Here is a 19,050-nt window from a genome sequence, read left to right on the forward strand (position 1 = left end):
AAATTTGAGGTCTCTGTGACCACAGACCATCAAGCTACGACCCTCGAAGCTTGATTGTTTTTTGCCTCACCTGCCTCCCCTGACTGCACGTCCCTGGGCAGCTGTGATGTTCATTGAGGTGATAGGATCTCGGCTAGAGAGGGATTTTAACACATATTGTGTGCACATTGGAGTAAAAGAAAGAATTCTAAGCTGATCATTTTTACTGCAGTTAGCTCCAAACTGATGAGCTGTAAAGGCATTTAAAGTGTCCCTTATTGATAGTTTTGGGTACTATAATTTTTGCTGTTTTGCAGGTGCACACAATTTTGAGATGGGATACAGAATGTGGCGCTCCTAATCTGCTAGTCTACAAGGTACTGCAAAATAAGTCCATCGTAATAATAAGTAACTCCAATGATTAGTCCAAATGATGAGCCCAGGAGAAAGGACACAGGGCTGGACAGGATGTAAAACCAGCTAACATCTTGCACTTTGGGAGTTAACGCGGTTTTAAAGGCAATTTTTTAAATGGTATTGCACAGAGCAGCCCTGAACCTGGTTTTTCAGGGTCCCCTGCTGGCGATCTTGGCTCCTGCTCTTCTGTGTCTGCCCCCAGTGCTTGCTTTGGGGGCAGATGTGCATGCTTGATCCTGACCTAGGCTGTGTGTCCATTGGCACACACAATGTGGCTTGACCCCACCCCTCTCATTTTGCTCACAGGATTTGACCGACAGCAGAAGGAGCCGCTGGCTTTCAGCCAAGCTTGTAAGAGCGGAGAGAGAGGACAGAAAACCAGCAGACAGGTAGAGCACTGGATCGACACAGGACAGGTAAGTATTTGGGAAAAGGGGGCCATAGCAAGTGGCAAAACGTTTTTACTCTAATGCGGGGAATGCATTGAAGAAAGAAAAATGTTTACCTTTTGAACCACTTTAACACATTCCGCATCTCCGTGCACACATTTTTGAGGCTTGGCATTTTTAGTATCTCTTTATTCAACCCAACCTCATATTTTACTGTATTTTTTACAACAAAATTAAAATTTTGTTTGTGTGCACTAAAATGTATTTTAGTGTATTTTTTACTGAAAAGATAGATTTGATAAACAGCAGTGCAAATAAGGTTTCACAAAAAAAACTACCATCTTTTTATTCTACAGGTCCTCTGCTTTCAGAAAATATATCATGTTCTGTGGGGCTTATGTAATTTTGTAGCCAAAAATGTAAATTTTTAAACAATAAAAAAATGCTCTGAAGGCCAAATTGTTATAACTTGGGATTAGTACATGTGGGGCAATGCAACATTTTCACTTTTAAGCAACCCTCGGCAGCAGCACATACTCACCTTTCCTGTGCTCCCCTGCTGCTATGCTCCCTTACACAGTGACACTGACTTGGCTGAAGTGTACATACCAGGGAAAGTCAGAATTTCTTTTCTGAATACTTATGGGTTGGTGATATGAAGTACTGAAGAAAGAGGTCAGTAGGGCAGCCAAACTAATGGCCTTTGCAGAATGAGAAGTCAGCAATATACCTTTGTAAACATAGAAGTAGAACTATCTCTTCAACCCAACTAGCTGTTCAAAGCAAGTTCATTGATCTCTTGGACCTTTTGATAAATGATGTGCAAGAGGTTAAAGTGTCAGATGTTGTGTGAGTGTGAAATGTGTTGTGTGGTTGAGGCCTCCCACTGTGTCCAATGTAGACATAACTAATAACCTTAGTCATGACAACAGACCTGACTTTCAGACAAGGCTGTTCATTGTATTATCCTCATATTTGATTACAGATCCAACACGTCCATACAACTGCATGTGATACACAGCTACTACTGCATATCAAGGCAAAGCAATAAAACATGTCCTGCAATAAGGTTTGAATGTACTAGTAAATGAGCACCCACAGCCTGTTTTTCAACAACATAAAATGGCAAATATACACATACTGAAAAACATCTTTTTCTAAAGCTAGCCATTGATTATACAACCCTATTGGTAAAATGGCCATAAACTTGAATTTTTTTTTACTATTCAGCCTGCATGCTGAACGAAAAAAAATCAATTTTTTTTTGATTTTCCTCCATGCAGTGGCGGCTGTCAGAATACCCAAACAGTGGCTTTATCTGATTGGATGCAGCTGATGCTTGGCTGAAGATTTTCTGCATAGCTTCTCAGATTTTTCAATCAAAGGATGAAGGACAGAAGGCTGGCAACAGGGTCACCCATGGAGTGAATTTTGGCCAGTTCATTAGGAACCAAAGGAAAGTTGTATAGGGTATGGCCTGCTTTAGTTTTACCAAAACGATGCAATGTGAGAGCTTACCTAGTCCATTTCATTTTAATCCAAACAAATGGGCCCATTTAAGACACAGTTGTTTGTAGATTTAAAGGAAATTGCACCTACAGATTGTAACGTGTATGGTTGGCTTAACCATGTGATAAACACATCCCTTCTAGATTGTAAGCTCTAACGAGCAGGGCCCTCTGATTCCTCCTGTATTGATTTGTATTGTAAGTGTGCTGTCTGCCCTCATGTTGTAAAACACTGGGCAAACTGTTGGCGCTATATAAATCCTGTATAATAATAATTTGGGAACATCTAATACAGTGGTTCTCAACCTGGGGGTCGGGACCCCCTCGGGGGTCAAATGACGTTTTGCCAGGTGTCACCGAATCCTGGTCTGTTCCTCTCCCTGGCTCTCCCAGCCTTTTTGCGGCAGCCCAGCAGGGCTGTCCCTGGAACCTGTGGCCACCCAACAGGGCTGTCTCTGGAGCCTGTGGCCGCCCAGCTGGGCCATTCCTGGAGCCTCTTCGCAGCCACCCATTCAGTTCACGGCGTGGCTGGGGGGCAGAGACTAGAGGTCAGCTGACTGATAAGGAATGTTAAGTGGGGGGCTGGAGGAGACCCTATCTCCTGATTTTGGCATAGGTGTCACTGCTACGAGACCACAAAGTCGGAGACACAGTGAATCCAGAGACACAGTGAGTAATAATACCTGTGATTACAGTTGCCATTAAAAGTTCCCACTACAGTTCTCAGATCAGCAGATGACCTTGATCAAGAGCACCTAAGTTGGCTGATCAAAACTGCCCCCAGCACTGCCACTGATCCCAACTCCCCGCCAGCACTGCCACTGATCCCAACTCCCCGCCAGCACTGCCACTCATCCTATTCCCCCCACCAAGGAGTAAGAGAAGGAATAAAAATAGAGAATACATGGAAGGGAGATGAAAAGAGGCGGAGGAACAAAGAAAAAAGGAGAGAAAGAATAAGGGAAAGAACAAGAAAGATGGCTAGAGAGAGGGATGGGGGGAAAAAAACAAGAGATTAGGATAGAGAGGGATAAAAGGGAAAGAAAGAAGAACAAAGAGAAAGAGTGGTACATCCTAAAATGTACCATAAGGGGTTTTAATACTGTACGAGTGGAAGGGACTCAGAGAACGCTAAATGTCTGTGGGTTAGGGGTGAAAATTATTTATCTTGCCTTAGGTGCTGACAACCCACGCTACGAAAATATTTTATAATTGGGGTCCCCACAACTTGGGAAATTTTATCAAGGGGTCACAGCACTAGAAAGGTTGAGAACCACTGATCTAATAGAAATGTATCTGATCCCTTAACCTCCCTGGCGGTTTTCCCGAGTGTGGCTCGGGGTTAAAATTCAGTACCATTAGCGGTAACCCCGAGCCACACTCGGGATCGCATTGCAGGATCCTGGGGCGGCGTTACTTACCTTGTCCCCGGGATCCTGCGATGTCCCCCGCAGTGTCCGAGGGCTCCGTCCTCCTCCGAAGCCTCTCCGTGCCAGGCTCCGTTCCCTGCGAGCGGCGCGACACACGGGGCAGAGCCTGGCGGCAAATTAAAAAAAAAAGTAAAAATCATAACACATACAGTACTGTAATCTTACAGATTACAGTACTGTATGAAATGATTTCACATCCCTTTTGTCCCCAGTGCTTTGTCCCATGCCCTGCATGCAGTTTTACATGATATACACTGTTCTTTCTGCCTGGAAACTGGAGATTGTCCATAGCAACCAAAAAGTGTCCCTTTACGTCAAAAGTGGCTTTAGACCAGCTAGAAAACAGCGATAGTAAATTAGAACACTTGCAGAATTGAGCGATAGTGAATTGTGGGGAAATTTATTTTATTACTATTTTTTTTTTTTTTTAATTATTTATTTTTATTTATTATATTATAATTTATGTTTTTGTGTTTCAAACTTTATCATACCCGGGATATCTACTAGACTCTGGTTTGTACAGATTTAAGTGTGTTATTGTTAAGAATTACAGACCTACAATATAAAACGCCAAATTTCCATGCAAAATAATGGTACCGCTTTCAGCACCTAAAATCCGAAATAATCATACCACCAGGGAGGTTAACAGACAGGGCTCAATCACACCAGGTGCTGTAGGACTGCATTGGGTGGCTTTTTCAGCACAGTTCCACAACAAGACAAGGCTAAATGCCTTTTCTACTACCTGGCCAGTTCACACCACTGCGTTGTGGTGCTGTGCACAAACAAAAAGTACACCATGCAGTTTTTTTTTCAGTGCAGCATAGGGTTGCCACCTCATCCCTTTAAACCTTAACATATATAGTTGCACAGGTTCTGAGGCCAATTTAATGCAGATAAGGCACCAAGTGAGTTTAATTACCACCTTAATCAGCCACAGAACCTGTGGAATTCATATGTGTTTGGGGTTTAAAGGGATGAGGTAGTAACCCTAGTGCAGCACAGTGCAATGCAATCCACCGCATCGCACCACGCTGTGGCCAACAGAACCTAATTGAATGTCACTGTGAATGACATTTCAATAAAGTTCGTATAAATAAAAAAAAAAAATAACCAGTCTGATGTGCCACTGTCATTCTACCGCCCTAATTGGCACAGAACTGTATTTGTTCCAGCTTTTCTTCAGTACACGAACACACACACAATGAAAGCATTTCTCCTCTCTTTACTGAGAAACAATTATAATGACTAAGGCCTGGTTCACACTGGTGCGATTTCAGATGCAACTGTCGTATGACAAGGGAAATCACATTGTTTTCAAGGGTATCAATTTACATCAATGCGACTCAGCATTGTACTCAGCCTGTACTACTTTTCAGTGCAATTTTGGCCCCATAGAATATACACTCACCGCCCACTTTATTAGGTACACCGTGCTAGTACCGGGTTGTACCCCATTTTGCCTTCAGAACTGCCTTAATTCTTCCCGGCAGAGATTCAACAAGGTGTTGGAAACATTCCTCAGAGATTTTGGCCCATAGTGACATGGTAGCATGACACAATTGCTGCAGATTTGTCGGCTGCACATCCATGATGTGAATCTCCCATTCCACCATCTGGTGACTGTAGAACCATTGGAGTACAGTGACCACATTGTTATGTTCAAGAAAGCAGTGGTGGGATGATTTGAGCTTTGTGACATGGTGCATTATCCTGCTGCATCAGAAGACGGGTACACTGTAGTCATAAATGGATGGACATGGTCCACAACAATACTCAGGTAGGCCGTGGAGTTTATACGATGCTTAGGTAGTAGTACTAAGGGGCCCAAAGTGTGCCAAGAAAATTTCCCCCACATTACACCACCACCACCAGCCCGAACCGTTGATACAAGGCAGGATGGATCCATGCTTTTATGTTGTTTACACCAATTCTGACCCTACCATCTGAATGTATCAGCTGAAATCAAGAATCATCAGACCAGGCAACGTTTTTCCAATCTTCTATTGTTCAATTTTGGTGAGCCAGTGCCAATTGTAGCCTCACTTTCCCGTTTTTATCTGACAGGAGTGGTATCCAGAGTGATCGTCTGCTGCTGTAGCCCATCTGCTTCCAGGTTTGATGTGTTGTGCATTCAGAGATGGTATTCTGCATACTTTGCTTGTAACGAGTGGTTATTTGAGTTACTGTTGCCTTTCTATCATCTCGAACCAGTTTGCCTATTCTCCTCTGACCTCTGACAAGGCATTTTCGTCCACACAACTGCTGCTCACTGGATAGTTTCCCTTTTTTGGACCACTGATCATGTAAACCCTACAGATGGTTGTGCGTGAAAATCCCAGTAAATACTCAGACCAGCCTATCTGGCACCAGCAACCATGTCACGTTCAAAGTCACCTAAATCCCCTTCCCTCCCCATTCTGATGCTCGGTTTGAACTTCTGCAAGTTGTCTTCACCACGTCTATATGACTAAATGCATTGAGTTGCTGCCATGTGATTGGCTGATTAGCAATTTGTGTTAGCAAGCAATTGAACAAGTGTACCTAATAAAGCGGCCGGTGAGTGTGCAAGCCTTATCAAAGTTGCATCCAAATGTCACTACATAATCGCACTGAAAATTAGAAGTGTGAACCCAGCCCTAGTAAATGTTTTCCAACATCTTGTATAGTGGTTAACAACTGAGCCATAAGGAGAGCACTAAAGCACAAAAAAGTCCTAGCTATCATAGTGTATACTGTATACACAAGTAATGATTCAATTAGTCATATCACTTACAAATATAACACTGTTAGTATAGATTAAACTAGAACCTAAAATAGTTTAGGGTTCAAATGGCCATTTATATTCTGATTCTGACCAATTACAAGGCAAGTAAATGAGGAATTTACAATAGAGATTAGATCAATGATTGGTATAAAAATGTCAACATACATACCGTATATAACTGTATATAGGAAAGTGCTTGCCAGACTTGTGAAAAATGATAAAAACATGCATTCTATAAGCAGTAACAATCCTATCTGTTAAAAACGTATTTTAAATTGGAGCCATATTATATCAAACCAATCCATCCAGGTAAGGGAATGTCCATGGGTATTTTATGTAAAATTCCACCTCTTTGGATTGCGTTCAAGAAATATCCGTCCTTGAAAACAAATTACCTTGAAACTGCACATTTGTTAATGCTACTAGTCCATGTTTGTGGTTATCCCGGTAGAGAAGCAAATTGTTACTTTTTTGACAGCTATTTAAAGTACGTGCATTCCATTCAATCCTAACTCAAGTGGAAGGGCATAGGGGGGGTCAAAAGGATAGCAGCGGTATGCTGTCTGTGCAGTATTTACTTGGAGGTAAACAGAACCTGAACTGGCCCTGAAATTGAGATAACTAAGGCCTACAAAGCCACTACTCATGTTACTGTCTACAAATGCTTGATGGAGTTGGTCCATCTAACTTTTGATGCCAGCACTATGCATGCTGATTGTACATTATTAATCACATTGCACTCAGTACTTCGCTATTTGGAGGATAAGTATAGTTACATACAGTATCTCACAAAAGTGAGTACACCCCTCACATTTCTGTAAATATTTTATCATATCTTTTCATGTGACAACACTTAAGAAATTACACTTTTTTACAATGTAAAGTAGTGAGTATACAGCTTGTATAACAGTGTCAATTTGCTGTCCCCTCAAAATAACTCAATACACAGCCATTAATGTCTAAACAGCTGGCAACAAAAGTGAGTACACCCCTAAGTGAAAATGTCCAAATTGGGCCCAAAGTGTCAATATTGTGTGTGGCCACCATTATTTTCCAGCACTGCTTTAACCCTCTTGGGCATTGAGTTCACCAGAGCTTCACAGGTTGCCACTCTTCCACTCCTCCATGACGACATCATGGAGCCGGTGGATGTTAGAGTCCTTGCGCTCCTCCACCTTCCGTTTGAGAATGCCCCACAGATGCTCAATAGGGTTTAGGTCTGGAGACATGCTTGGCCAGTTCATCACCTTTACTCTCAGCTTCTTTAGCAAGGCAGTGGTCATCTTAGCGGTGTGTTTGGGTTCATTATCATGTTGGAATACTGCCCTACGGCCCAGTCTCCGAAGGGAAGGGATCATGCTCGGCTTCAGTATGTCACAGTATATGTTGGCATTTATGGTTCCCTCAATGAACTGTAGGTCCCCAGTGCCAGCAACACTCATGCAGCCCTAGACCATGACCCTCCCACCACCATGCTTGACTGTAGGCAAGACACACTTGTCTTTGTACTCCTTACCTAGTTGACGCCACACACACTTGACACCACCTGAACCAAATAAGTTTATCTTGGTCTCATCAGACCACAGGATATGGTTCCAGTAATCCATGTCCTTAGTCTACTTGTCTTCAGCAAACTGTTTGTGGGCTTTCTTGTGCATCATCTTTAGAAGAGGCTTATTTCTGGGATGACAGCCATGCAAACCAATTTGATGCAGTGTGCGGCGTATGGTCTGAGCACTGACAAGCCAACCTCCCACCCCTTCAACCTCTGCAGCAATGCTGGCAGCACTCGTATGTCTATTTCCCAAAGACAACCTCTGGATATGATGCTGAGCACGTGCACTCAACTTCTTTGGTCAACCATGGCGAGGCCTGTTCTGAGTGGAACCTGTCCTGTTAAACCGCTGTATGGTCTTGGCCACCATGCTGCAACTCAGTTTCAGGGTTTTGGCAATCTTCTTATAGCCTAGGCCATCTTTATGTAGAGCAACAATTCTTTTTTTCAGATCCTCAGAGAGTTCTTTGCCATGAGGTGCCATGTGGAACTTCCAGTAACCAGTATGAGAGAGTGAGAGCGATAACACCAAATTTCACACCTGCTCCCCATTCACACCTGAGACCTTGTAACACTAACGAGTCACATGACAATGGGGAGGGAAAATGGCTAATTGCCAATTTGGACATTTTCACTTAGGGGTGTACTCACTTTTGTTGCCAGCGGTTTAGACATTAATGGCTGTGTGTGGAGTTATTTTGAAGGGACAGCAAATTTACACTGTTATACAAGCTGTACACTCACTACTTTACATTGTAGCAAAGTGTAATTTCTTCAGTGTTGTCACATGAAAAGATATAATAATATATTTACTAAAATGTGAGGGGTGTACTCACTTTTGTGAGATACTGTATATAATTACATAGTAGGTAAGGTTGAATAAAGAGAATAGTTCATCCAGTTCAACCTGTGTAGGTGTAAGTGTGTCAGTGTCTATAATTATTTCCCATACCCCTGTATGTTGTGTTCTTTAGGATGCACATCCAAGAGTCTTTTAAAAACATCCATACTCCCCACTGCCACCACCAATTGTGGAAGAGAGTTCCACAGCCTTATTGCCCTGACAGTGAAAACCCCCCTGCACAGTTTAAGGTTAAACCGCTTCTCCTCCAATCTCATTGTGTGGCCTGTGTCCTCTTACACTCCCTGAGACTGAATAGTTATTTTCCTATGCTGGGATCACCATTGAGATATTTGTAAATCACTATCATGTCCCCTCTCAAGCATCACTTCTCCAGCGAGTATAAATTTAGTGCTTGTAGTCGTTCCTCGTAATTGAGTTCATCCAGGCCCCTTGTTAATTTTGTTGCCCTTCTTTAGACTCTCTACGGCTCCAGCACAAGCACATCCCTTCTGAGGACTGGAGACCAGAACTGGATGGAATACTCCAGATGTGGCCTAACCAGAGATTTATAAAGTGGCAGGATTATCGTTTTACCCTGGAGTACATGCCTTTTTTTATGCAGGCTAAAATTCTGCCGGCTTTAGTAGTTGCAGCTTGACATTGCATGCTATTGTGCAGTTTGCCATCTGCTAGGACCCCCAGATCTTTCTCCATCCTTGATTCCCCCAGCGGTTCTCCCCCTAGTGAGTAGTTTGCATTTAGGTTTTTTGCCCCCAAGTGCATTAATTTACATTTCTCCACTTTAAACCTCATTTGCCATGTAGTTGCCCACCCCATTATTTTGTTCAGATCTTTCTGTAAGATTTCTATATCCTGATGTGAAGTTATTGCCCTGCTTATTTTTGTGTCGTCTGCAAAAACTGAGATTGAACTAATTATACCATCTACTATATCATTTATGAAAAAATTAAATAGAATTGGTCCCATGACAGAACCTTGGGGTACCCCACTTACCACTTCAGACCAATCTGAGTACACGTTATTTATGTGTCAGATTATGTTACACGCTTAATGGCTTGGTACTCGTTAGCCTATGATTGGTGTATTATTATTTATTATAATGGTGTTATTATATGGTGTTGACAGTTAGCTTTACATACTGTACACTTACAACAGTCCCTTACCTCAAGTAGCTTACAATCCAAGGTCCCTATCTCATATGCATACATGAAAGCACACACATATTAGGGCCAATTTACCTACCAACATGGTGGATTCGGAGTGCCCAACCTGAGTTTTCTCCGGTTCCAACAGACCAGTGTCCATATCAACAGATCTGTAGTGCCCATGGATAAATATGGCTGTATGTATGATCCTGGAAGCACCAGTCTGAAAATGCTCATGGTATTAGACCCCTTTCACACCGAGGGCCTTTTGCAGGCGCTATAGCGTTAAAAATAGCGCCTGCAATCCGCCCTCAAACAGCTGCAGCATTGTCTCCAGTGTGAAAGCCCGTGGGCTTTCACACCAGAGCGCTGCGCTGGCAGGACGTCAGGAAAAGTCCTGCCAGCAGCTTCTTTGAAGCGGTAAAGGAGCGGTGTGTTTACCGCTCCTCCACCGCTGCTCCCCATTGAAATCAATCGGGCAGCGCTGGGATACCGCCGGCAAAACGCCGCTATTGCGGCGCATTGCGGGCGGTTTTAACCCTTTCTCGGGTGCTAGCGGGGGTAAAAGCGCCCCCCTAACGGCCGAAATGCGCCCCTAATCCGACGGTAAAACGCTGCTAAAAATAGCCGTGTTTTACCGCCGACGCTATGGGCGGCCCGGTGTGAAAGGGCTCTTCGGGAAAAATGTGGATTGAATAGAACTAGGAGCAGAATTGATTCAACCTCACACAAATGCATCACAATGCAACCAGATTTTTCATTTGTATGACTTTGTACTGTACAACTCATATTCATATGACTTAAATGACTTCTAATGGTTTGGCAAGTCAGTCATCCTCTCCCCAACAAAGTCCAGTTATTTACATGTAGCACTAACTCTCGGTGGAGCTGCTGGTTTAAAGCGGGCTGTTACCTTCACTCTTGACACCTCTGTTTCACCGGCACCAGGTCTAGGGTTCCGTTGAGTTTACCTCTGGACGATGTAGACACTAACACTTGAGTAGATTTTCCAATGCTTTAATGAACAAATAATAAAGGAAGTCGCAGGAAAGAGGCAGAAGGAAAGTTGCAGGGAAGCTCAAATACCTTTCCTTAGTATTCTTTAGAACATTCTCTGGAATTGAACACTTGCGGTTGAATGGTTGAATGCGCTCCCCCTTGTGGGACCCAATCTTTGCCCGCCTGGATAGGCCTCTCTCACTTGCCTAGCAGCCAGTACGCAGCACGAACAAAAGTCTCTGCCACAGACTTGTTTGGAATCGATCTGCCAGAGGATGTATTGGTTTGCAATGAATGTCAGACACAGTACTTGAACCTTTAAGCCAACCCGGCAGTACTATGCAGTAAGATTACTTCAGGATACGTCCTCCAACCGAGTCACCGGGCCCCTCTCCAGACCAGCACTCTGCATGATCCTTCCATGACGGGCCCTCCCCTGGGATCTTCTCGGTTGTCCAGCTTCTTCACTCAGGATAGACAGCTGAGGACCATTCCTCTGCCGCTGTGGTAGGCCCCAGACAGGCTTCTGGGCCCACCCACACGCCGCAGCGACCTGGGCCTCCGGAACAGAGGACCACGAGGTGGTACTCTTAACGCATACCTGTCGGCCAGGAGGGCCAGCAGGTGGCTGAAAATGAACCCCTAAACATGGCGTCTGTCCCATAAATACCCTCTCCCAGAATGCAACTCGGAGGACCACCTCCACCGAGTTGTCTCCGGGACAGAGGAGCACTCATACGCTTCAACACGTTGCTTTTCCAACACCAGCCGATGGTGACAACGACACCCACCGGCACAGTGTGGAACCACATGCAACTCAGCCAAGCTGGAACAGAGGCAAATCTAACTCCCTCTAACAAGTAACCCACAAGATTAACCTATCAGCGGTAGATTAAAAAAATCTACCAGCGCTACATACAGGTTTGCTATAAAGACAGCTATAGATAACAGAGGGCTACTGGACATGCAGCTATCCTACCGTCACGCTAAAGCTAATCACAAATGTAACAATCTAATTTTACACCTCCTTTAGATCTACCAAAAAATATGTAGTGTAAGTCCCTCTATGATTGGATACACATTGACTGGATAATTTGGGCAGGTTATCATATTTTATAGTTATGGTAATTCTAAGGTTGATTGTACAGAGATAGTATGGTCAAACTGTGATGTATGTGGTGAGCCTTGTGTTGCTTTTCTAAATATGAATGGTTGCATCATTTGATTTTTCAGGTTTATCTTATAAACAAAGGCAGGTGAGCCGCAGACACCTCCAGTGTAAGATTACAGTGGGTAAATCAATAACAATTACACAAGGGTTTTTAACCTCACCAACTGCTTCTTATCCAGTTTGATGATTCCATACCAAGAAATTATTTCAGACTACAATTTAATACTGTCTAAGAAGCCCAAACATGTGCACAACTCTCATCAAGAATGATGAATCCATTTGTTTTTATTAAAATAATAAACATGTAATACTTACCTGCTCTGTGCAACGGTTTTGCACAGATTAGCCCCAATCCTCCTCTTCTCTGGTCCCCTTTCCGGCGCTCCTGGCTCTTCAGTTATTGTCTCCATAAAAAAGCTACTTTCTACTGGGACACTTATGAAGGCTCACTCCTGAGCCACCCTTTCGGTGTCTGTGTCTATTGACAGGGTGGCTCAGTCCCATCCCCTGCTCCCTCATCACAGAGTTTCACTGACAGCAGTGGGAGACAATGGCTCCCACCACTTTCAATCGGCCCAGTGAGGGGGAGACAGCGGCAAGAGCCACTGCTCTCATGCACATCGCCAGGTCGGGATCAGACTCAGGTAAGTAAGGGGGGTGTGGGGATCCCCAGAAGGTTTCTTACCTTAAAGCGTTTGTTACCCCAACACTTCATGTTCCTGATATGTTCTTGCTGTACTATGTACTTGTATGAGAAAGTATCCTGTGCTCTCTTTGTATTGCTTCCTTTGTGGGAAATCCCTGGTGATCCTGCCAGTCCCTCTACTTTCCTATTAAAACTGACCACGCTAAGCAGAAGAGCTCACTGTGGTCAGTTCTCTAGCTATACTGGGAACTCAGTGTACTCTCCTCCAGTGTTCAGACTTGCCCCCCCCCCCTCCCACTGCACAACCATTCATTGGGAAGATCAGTGTCCTACTGCTCCCCACCCCCAGCTCCTTTTCAGCTGAGAACAGAGGAAATGTGATCACTTATATAAAAGATAAAGATTTATTTATAATGTTTTTTATATTTATACAAAAATGTTTTGAATTTCATTTTTATTTTAAACTGAATGGGTTGTTTTACAAGGTGATTGTTTACAATCACTTTTATGCATAGAAGATAAGAAACCTTCTGCCTTCACAACCACTTTAACATTTAAATCTAATAGTACACCCAAAAATTGTTTACTTTTTGTGGTGATAATGGACCAATCACTGACTGTATTTACCCTGGAGTTATTGCCTACATAAAATGAATGTTGTAAAAAATACTCAATCAACTGTCATTACTTTCAAATGTTAGGTACTATATAGCTGGCTTAAAAGCTAGAAAACCTACAAAGTTGTAGGTCTCCTTCTCCTAAAGCAGATCAATTTAATTTTAGGAGTCAAGAGCAGAATAAATTAATTTGTAATGTTGCATTACCAGACATTACATTCGCAGAAAGTCATTTGAATGCAAAAACATTTACTTAATTTCATAAATATAACATAGATCCCCTTGCAGGGCTATCAAATGTTTTCTGAGCATGGTATCATGATATCTTAAGAAAATAATCTGTGGGCATTTTAACATAGATGTAAGATCGCACTGGGGTGGATTTACTAAAGCCGGAGAGTGCAAAATCTGATGCAACTGTTCATAGAAACCATTCAGCTTCCCCCTAGGTTCACACATATGCGATGCAGGAATCAGCGCAATTCCAGCGCCGGTTCCCTCATCGCATCTCTCCTGCAGGCAGTTCACACTGCCCTCTGCGAACCGCTGGGGGTGTCAATACAATGTTAATGACACCCCCAGATCGGTTCACAGATCGCACTGAGAACACCCATGCTATCCGATTCCAGTGCAGGGAAAAAAAGTCCCTGCACTATTTTCTTGCAAATCTAGTGTGAGTTCAGCCATAAAACTGTATGGCTGAACTCGCATTGCACAGACATCGAATGCAATCGGTGTGGGTGTGAATCACATGCGATGTCTGTATTCACACAGGTGTGAACCCAGGCTCCAGGTTTTTTTTGTCAAAGCTTAATTGGACAAGTTGAAGTTAGAAGCTGATTGGCTATCATGCACAGCTGCACCGGATTTTGCGCTCTCCAATTTTAGTAAATCAACCCCACTGTTTGTAGCTTGTTATATGGGCACTGAAAAAAAGAATACCTCCTTCTTGCTGTTCCAGGGCAAAGGCTAATCAGCAATTACATGCAAAACTATGTAGCTGATTAGCTGAGCTAATGTTATGTAATTCCTATCATATTTAGTCATGTTGTCATTTTACAATAATACTCAAGCTGTACACTGTAGGCAATAGCTAAGGCGGCAAAAATATGCTGCGCTGTCTCTTAAAATTACAAATTTAACAGATATACGTAAAATCCCATATATTGTCTAACACTTTATCTGCTATATGAAGCACATAGTAATATTCAATCAATATGAATTACAGTGCTCAATATTCATCAGTGATAAAACAAAGTCCATCCATGTGTAAAAGAACAAGCATTTAGGTGTGTGAGATCTCAGTGCAAAATATTCCATTCAGTGCTCCTCTACCTGCACACAGAACTGCTTACCAGAGCAATAGACCCCACATTCACAGAGCTTATACAGCGCTTTAGCACAAATCCCAGATGAATGGCTGGATCTGACTAGTTCTCCTTTGAAGATGCCAATATGAGTCTTCAAGCTCTATAATATTCAGGAAGAAACACAAGAAAAACCTCCATAATGTAGTATTATTGACACGATTTATCAAGGCATCCCTTGAGACAAAACGTATGTAGGGCGCAGCATAGCATTGGCATCAGTATGCCTGCTGGTGAAAGCAGAATTTTTGATTCTTTTTATTTGTGAGTACAGATATTTCTTGCAATAGTAAATGGTGTCCATAATATTACATTATGGAGTTTTACTTTGTTTTGCCTTCCCCGCCATTAGAATACACTGATCAGGAAAAACCTGACAGGCTGGTTATACAGAAGTTGATCGATAGATTGGTTGAAGTTGTTATAGCTTGAAAGGGTGGGCCAACTTAATATTGATCCCTACGGACTAAGACTGGGATGCCATTAAAGTTCATCTGTGTGTAAAGGCAGGTGTCCCAATGCTTTTGGTAATATGATGTGTGTGCGTGTGTGTGTGTGTGTATATATATATATATATATATATATATATATATATATATATATATATATGCACATTCTTTGTTTTTATGTCACAACTTTGACACCTATTAGATGGGGTCCTCTTGTGTTCTAAACTGAATTACAAATGACTGTTATCATTACTGGTAACTGGTGACTGGAGAATGCAAAATCTGGTTCAGTTCTGCATAGCGACCAATCAGCTTCCATTTTTTTTGTCAAAGCTCAATTGTAAAAGCTGGAATTAGAAGCTGATTGGCTACCATGCAAAGCTGCACCAGATTTTGCACTCTCCAGTTTTAGTAAATCAATCCCACAGTGTCTACTTCCATGCTCATTCCTAGTTAAAGTATAATATGATTTGGCAAAAAAGGGTTTGCCAGTTTTAAAATCTAATGTCTAATATAAGTAGCAATTTTAAAGCAGACATGTTACTTAAAAACTACAGCACAGAGCTATATGCCACTCTATAGGGGGATCTCCCCTTATTCCCTGGTGCTGAACAGGTGTCCACAGGACATGAAGACATACTGGTAATGGTTCTAATGGGGTTAATTTACTAAGACTAGAGAGTGCAAAATCTGGTGCAGCTGTGCATGGTAGTCAATCAGCTTCTAACTTCAGCTTCTTTAATTAGGCTTTGACAATGGCTGGCCATAAATTATACAATTTTCATACAATTTTCTTTAGTTTTACCTTCAACTATGTAGTGCAAGGGCCTGCCTAATTGGATAAGATTGAAAGTGTTGTTTAGTTTTGACCTCATATTATATGGTTTTTGGTAAATCTAAAAGAAAATTGTACAAGATAACTGAACATGTATGGCCAGTGGCTCCAAGCAAACAGGACGTTCAAAAAAGTATTTCTGGACGTCGGATTGCTGGCAGGAAACTGCTGCTTTAAAAACATGCTTTTAACAGCATTTTTTAACCACCTCCTACCCGCCGTATTGACAATTGACGTGCACAAGGTGGCTCTCTTGTTCTGGGACTACGTCATATGGGACACGGCGCATCTGTGATCTCGGTAAAGAGCGGGTGAAACGCCTCTTTACCCATGTGATCAGCTGTGTTCAATCACAGCTAATCACATGTAAACAAGGAAATGCTGGTTATCAGCTTTCCTCTCCTTACACTGACAGGGTCTGAGGAGAGCAGAGTCCATCAGCAGCATTTCCTCATAGGGGAGACATGCACAGATAATCAGCGCCCTGATGATCAGTTCAGCCCCAACTGATGCCAATCAGTGCTTATCAGTGATGCCAGTCAGTGCAGCCAATTGGTACCCATCAGTGATGCCAATCAGTGCTGCCTTTCAGTGCCCATCAGTGCCACCCTTTAGTACCGCCAATCAGTGCCCATCAGTGTCACCTATCCATGCCCATAAGTGCCGCCTATCAGTGCCACCTATCAAGGCCACCTATCAGTTCTCATCAGTGCTGCATATCAGTGCTGCCTATCAGTGCCCATCAGTGCTGCATATTAGTGCCTCCTCGTCAGTGCCATCTCATCAGTGCCACCTCATTAGTGACCATCAGTGCCACCTCATCAGCGCCCATCAGTACCGCCTCTTCAGCGCACATCAGTGAAGGAGATAAATGACTTGTTTACAAAATTTTCTAACAGAAACTAAGTAAACCTTATTCTGTTTTCAAAATTTTCTGTCTTTTTTTAGCAAAAAATAAAAAACCCAGTGGTGATTAAATACCACGAAAAGAAAACTCTATCTGTCTCAAAAAATGATATTATTGACAGTATTGAAGCGGTTAATCACGTTTATGCGGGTTTTTGAGCGTTGTTCATCGACAGCGGTTTTTCTAAAGTGCCTATATTCACCTCTACATTCTAAAAAAGGCTGAAAAAAGCGCGTTTATGAGCGCTTATGCGCATTCAGTGTTTTTTGTGGTCAGAACTGACCTTGAACACGATTTTAGGTGAATTAAAGTGGATGTAAACTCACTCATCCTTTCTATATTACTGCCATAGTGGTTATCTATAAGGATATACATGCCTCCTGCATGTATACTTATTTGTCAAATGTCTCCCCTCTGTCTGTTATGAGACCCTAAAAACTGCAGATTCTGTGGGTGGGTCTGTTGTCTGGAGCTCAGTGGGTGGAGTCGTGATGTCAGTAGACTCCCCGCCCACCTCTACACTCCCCTTGTCAATATGCATTTTCTCCTGTGTATTTCTTACACTGAACTTCTGCTATGATCACTAACATCCAGTCAAAACCCAGAAAAGTCACCACATGACTGAGGTGTGGAGCAGCCAATCCTGGGAATGCTGGAGAAGAAAGGAGGAGGTGATCTGAAGTACACTGAATGTCTCTCTCAGGCTTGTGCATGAGATATGTAAATCACCTGTCACTCACAGCAAGGGGGGGAAATTACTCCTATTTCTCTGTGTGTGTGTTTTTAAAAGATAAGAGGACTGCTCAGAGCTGGATTAACTCTTTGTGACAAGACTGGGCACAGATGACATGAAATCCTATACTGTACAAGGTGCAAGCCTTACCTAAAAAATTTTTTGGGGGGTTTACATCCACTTTAAGGCAACAGCCAATAAACTTCCCTGCTGATAAATGTTAAAAAAACGTCCATGTGTGCATGGACACATAGGATAGCTAAGATTGAAGTTTAAGGGCTGTTAAAAAAATGCCCAAACTCACAAAAACATGAGTTTAAGGGCTTGTCCATGTACGGACACCACTTTGCTCAGCAGGGTTTGATCCGCGATCCCCGCTGAGCAGCATCACTGTGCGGAGATAGACTTATCAAAGCCCCGCAGTCCTCTATGGAGATCGGATGAAACTGGACCACCTGTCTGTTTCATCCGATCCGATTCTCCAGACGGATGGAAAATAGGGTTTCCATCCGTCTGGATTTCATGGACAGGATCGGACTAGATATCAGCAGATGTCAGTGTACATGTCTCCGCCGCTCCATAGGAGTGCATGGAATGTCAGATCAGGTCCACTTGAAAAACTGACAGGCGGACCTGATCGGAAAGCCCGTGTGAAAGGGGCCTAACAGCAGCAGTGGGCATGAGGCCTATGAGCTAGAAGCTGATTGTTTTTTATGCACAGCTGCACCAGATTTTGCACTCTCCAGTTGTAGTAAATCAACCCCAATATGTCTCCAAACAACTAAAAAATTACCTTACCACTGGGTCAAGAAATGAGCAATTTCCCAAATGAGGACATAGACAACAATAATAAAATCTGACAGTGATTCTAACCCTTCCACTTTTTCTTGAATTGAGCAATAATTACAATTACATTACATAAACAGTAAAAGGTGTGCTGTGGCAGGTTTGTAGACAGGTAAGAATTACACACAGGCATACCCCACTTTTAAGTACACAATAGGGTTTATTTACTAAAGCTGGAAAGTGCAAAATCAGGCTAACTTCTGCATAGAAACCAATGAGCTTCTAACCCCAGCTTGTTCAATTAAGCTTTGGTAATAAAACATGGAAGCTCATTGGTTTCTATGCAGAAGTGAGCCTGATTTTGCACTTTCCAGCTTTAGTAAATAAACCCCATTGTGTACTTAAAAGTGGGCTATGCTTGTATGTCATTTCTAGAAGGAAAATCTATAGAAGAAGTGGGTTAACTGATTTCAATGAGTTCTTGG

At 42.7% G+C, this 19,050-nt stretch overlaps 1 protein-coding gene across 3 annotated transcripts in view; it reads right to left on the reverse strand.

The window, feature by feature from the left end:
- The window catches only part of MTCL3 (MTCL family member 3), a 159,704-nt gene that overhangs the window by 74,416 nt on the left and 66,238 nt on the right, over positions 1-19,050 (reverse strand). The window contains exon 7 of one of the 3 annotated variants that reach the window (XM_073627220.1): positions 14,844-14,958. The exons of the other annotated variants lie outside the window; for them this stretch is intronic. The gene's annotated coding sequence lies outside the window, so the exon portion shown is untranslated. The remainder of the gene's footprint in view (positions 1-14,843; positions 14,959-19,050) is intronic. 3 annotated transcript variants of the gene reach the window in all.

The sequence above is a fragment of the Aquarana catesbeiana genome, linkage group LG04 (assembly GCF_042186555.1).
Source record: "Aquarana catesbeiana isolate 2022-GZ linkage group LG04, ASM4218655v1, whole genome shotgun sequence".
Taxonomy (NCBI): Eukaryota; Metazoa; Chordata; class Amphibia; order Anura; family Ranidae; genus Aquarana; species Aquarana catesbeiana.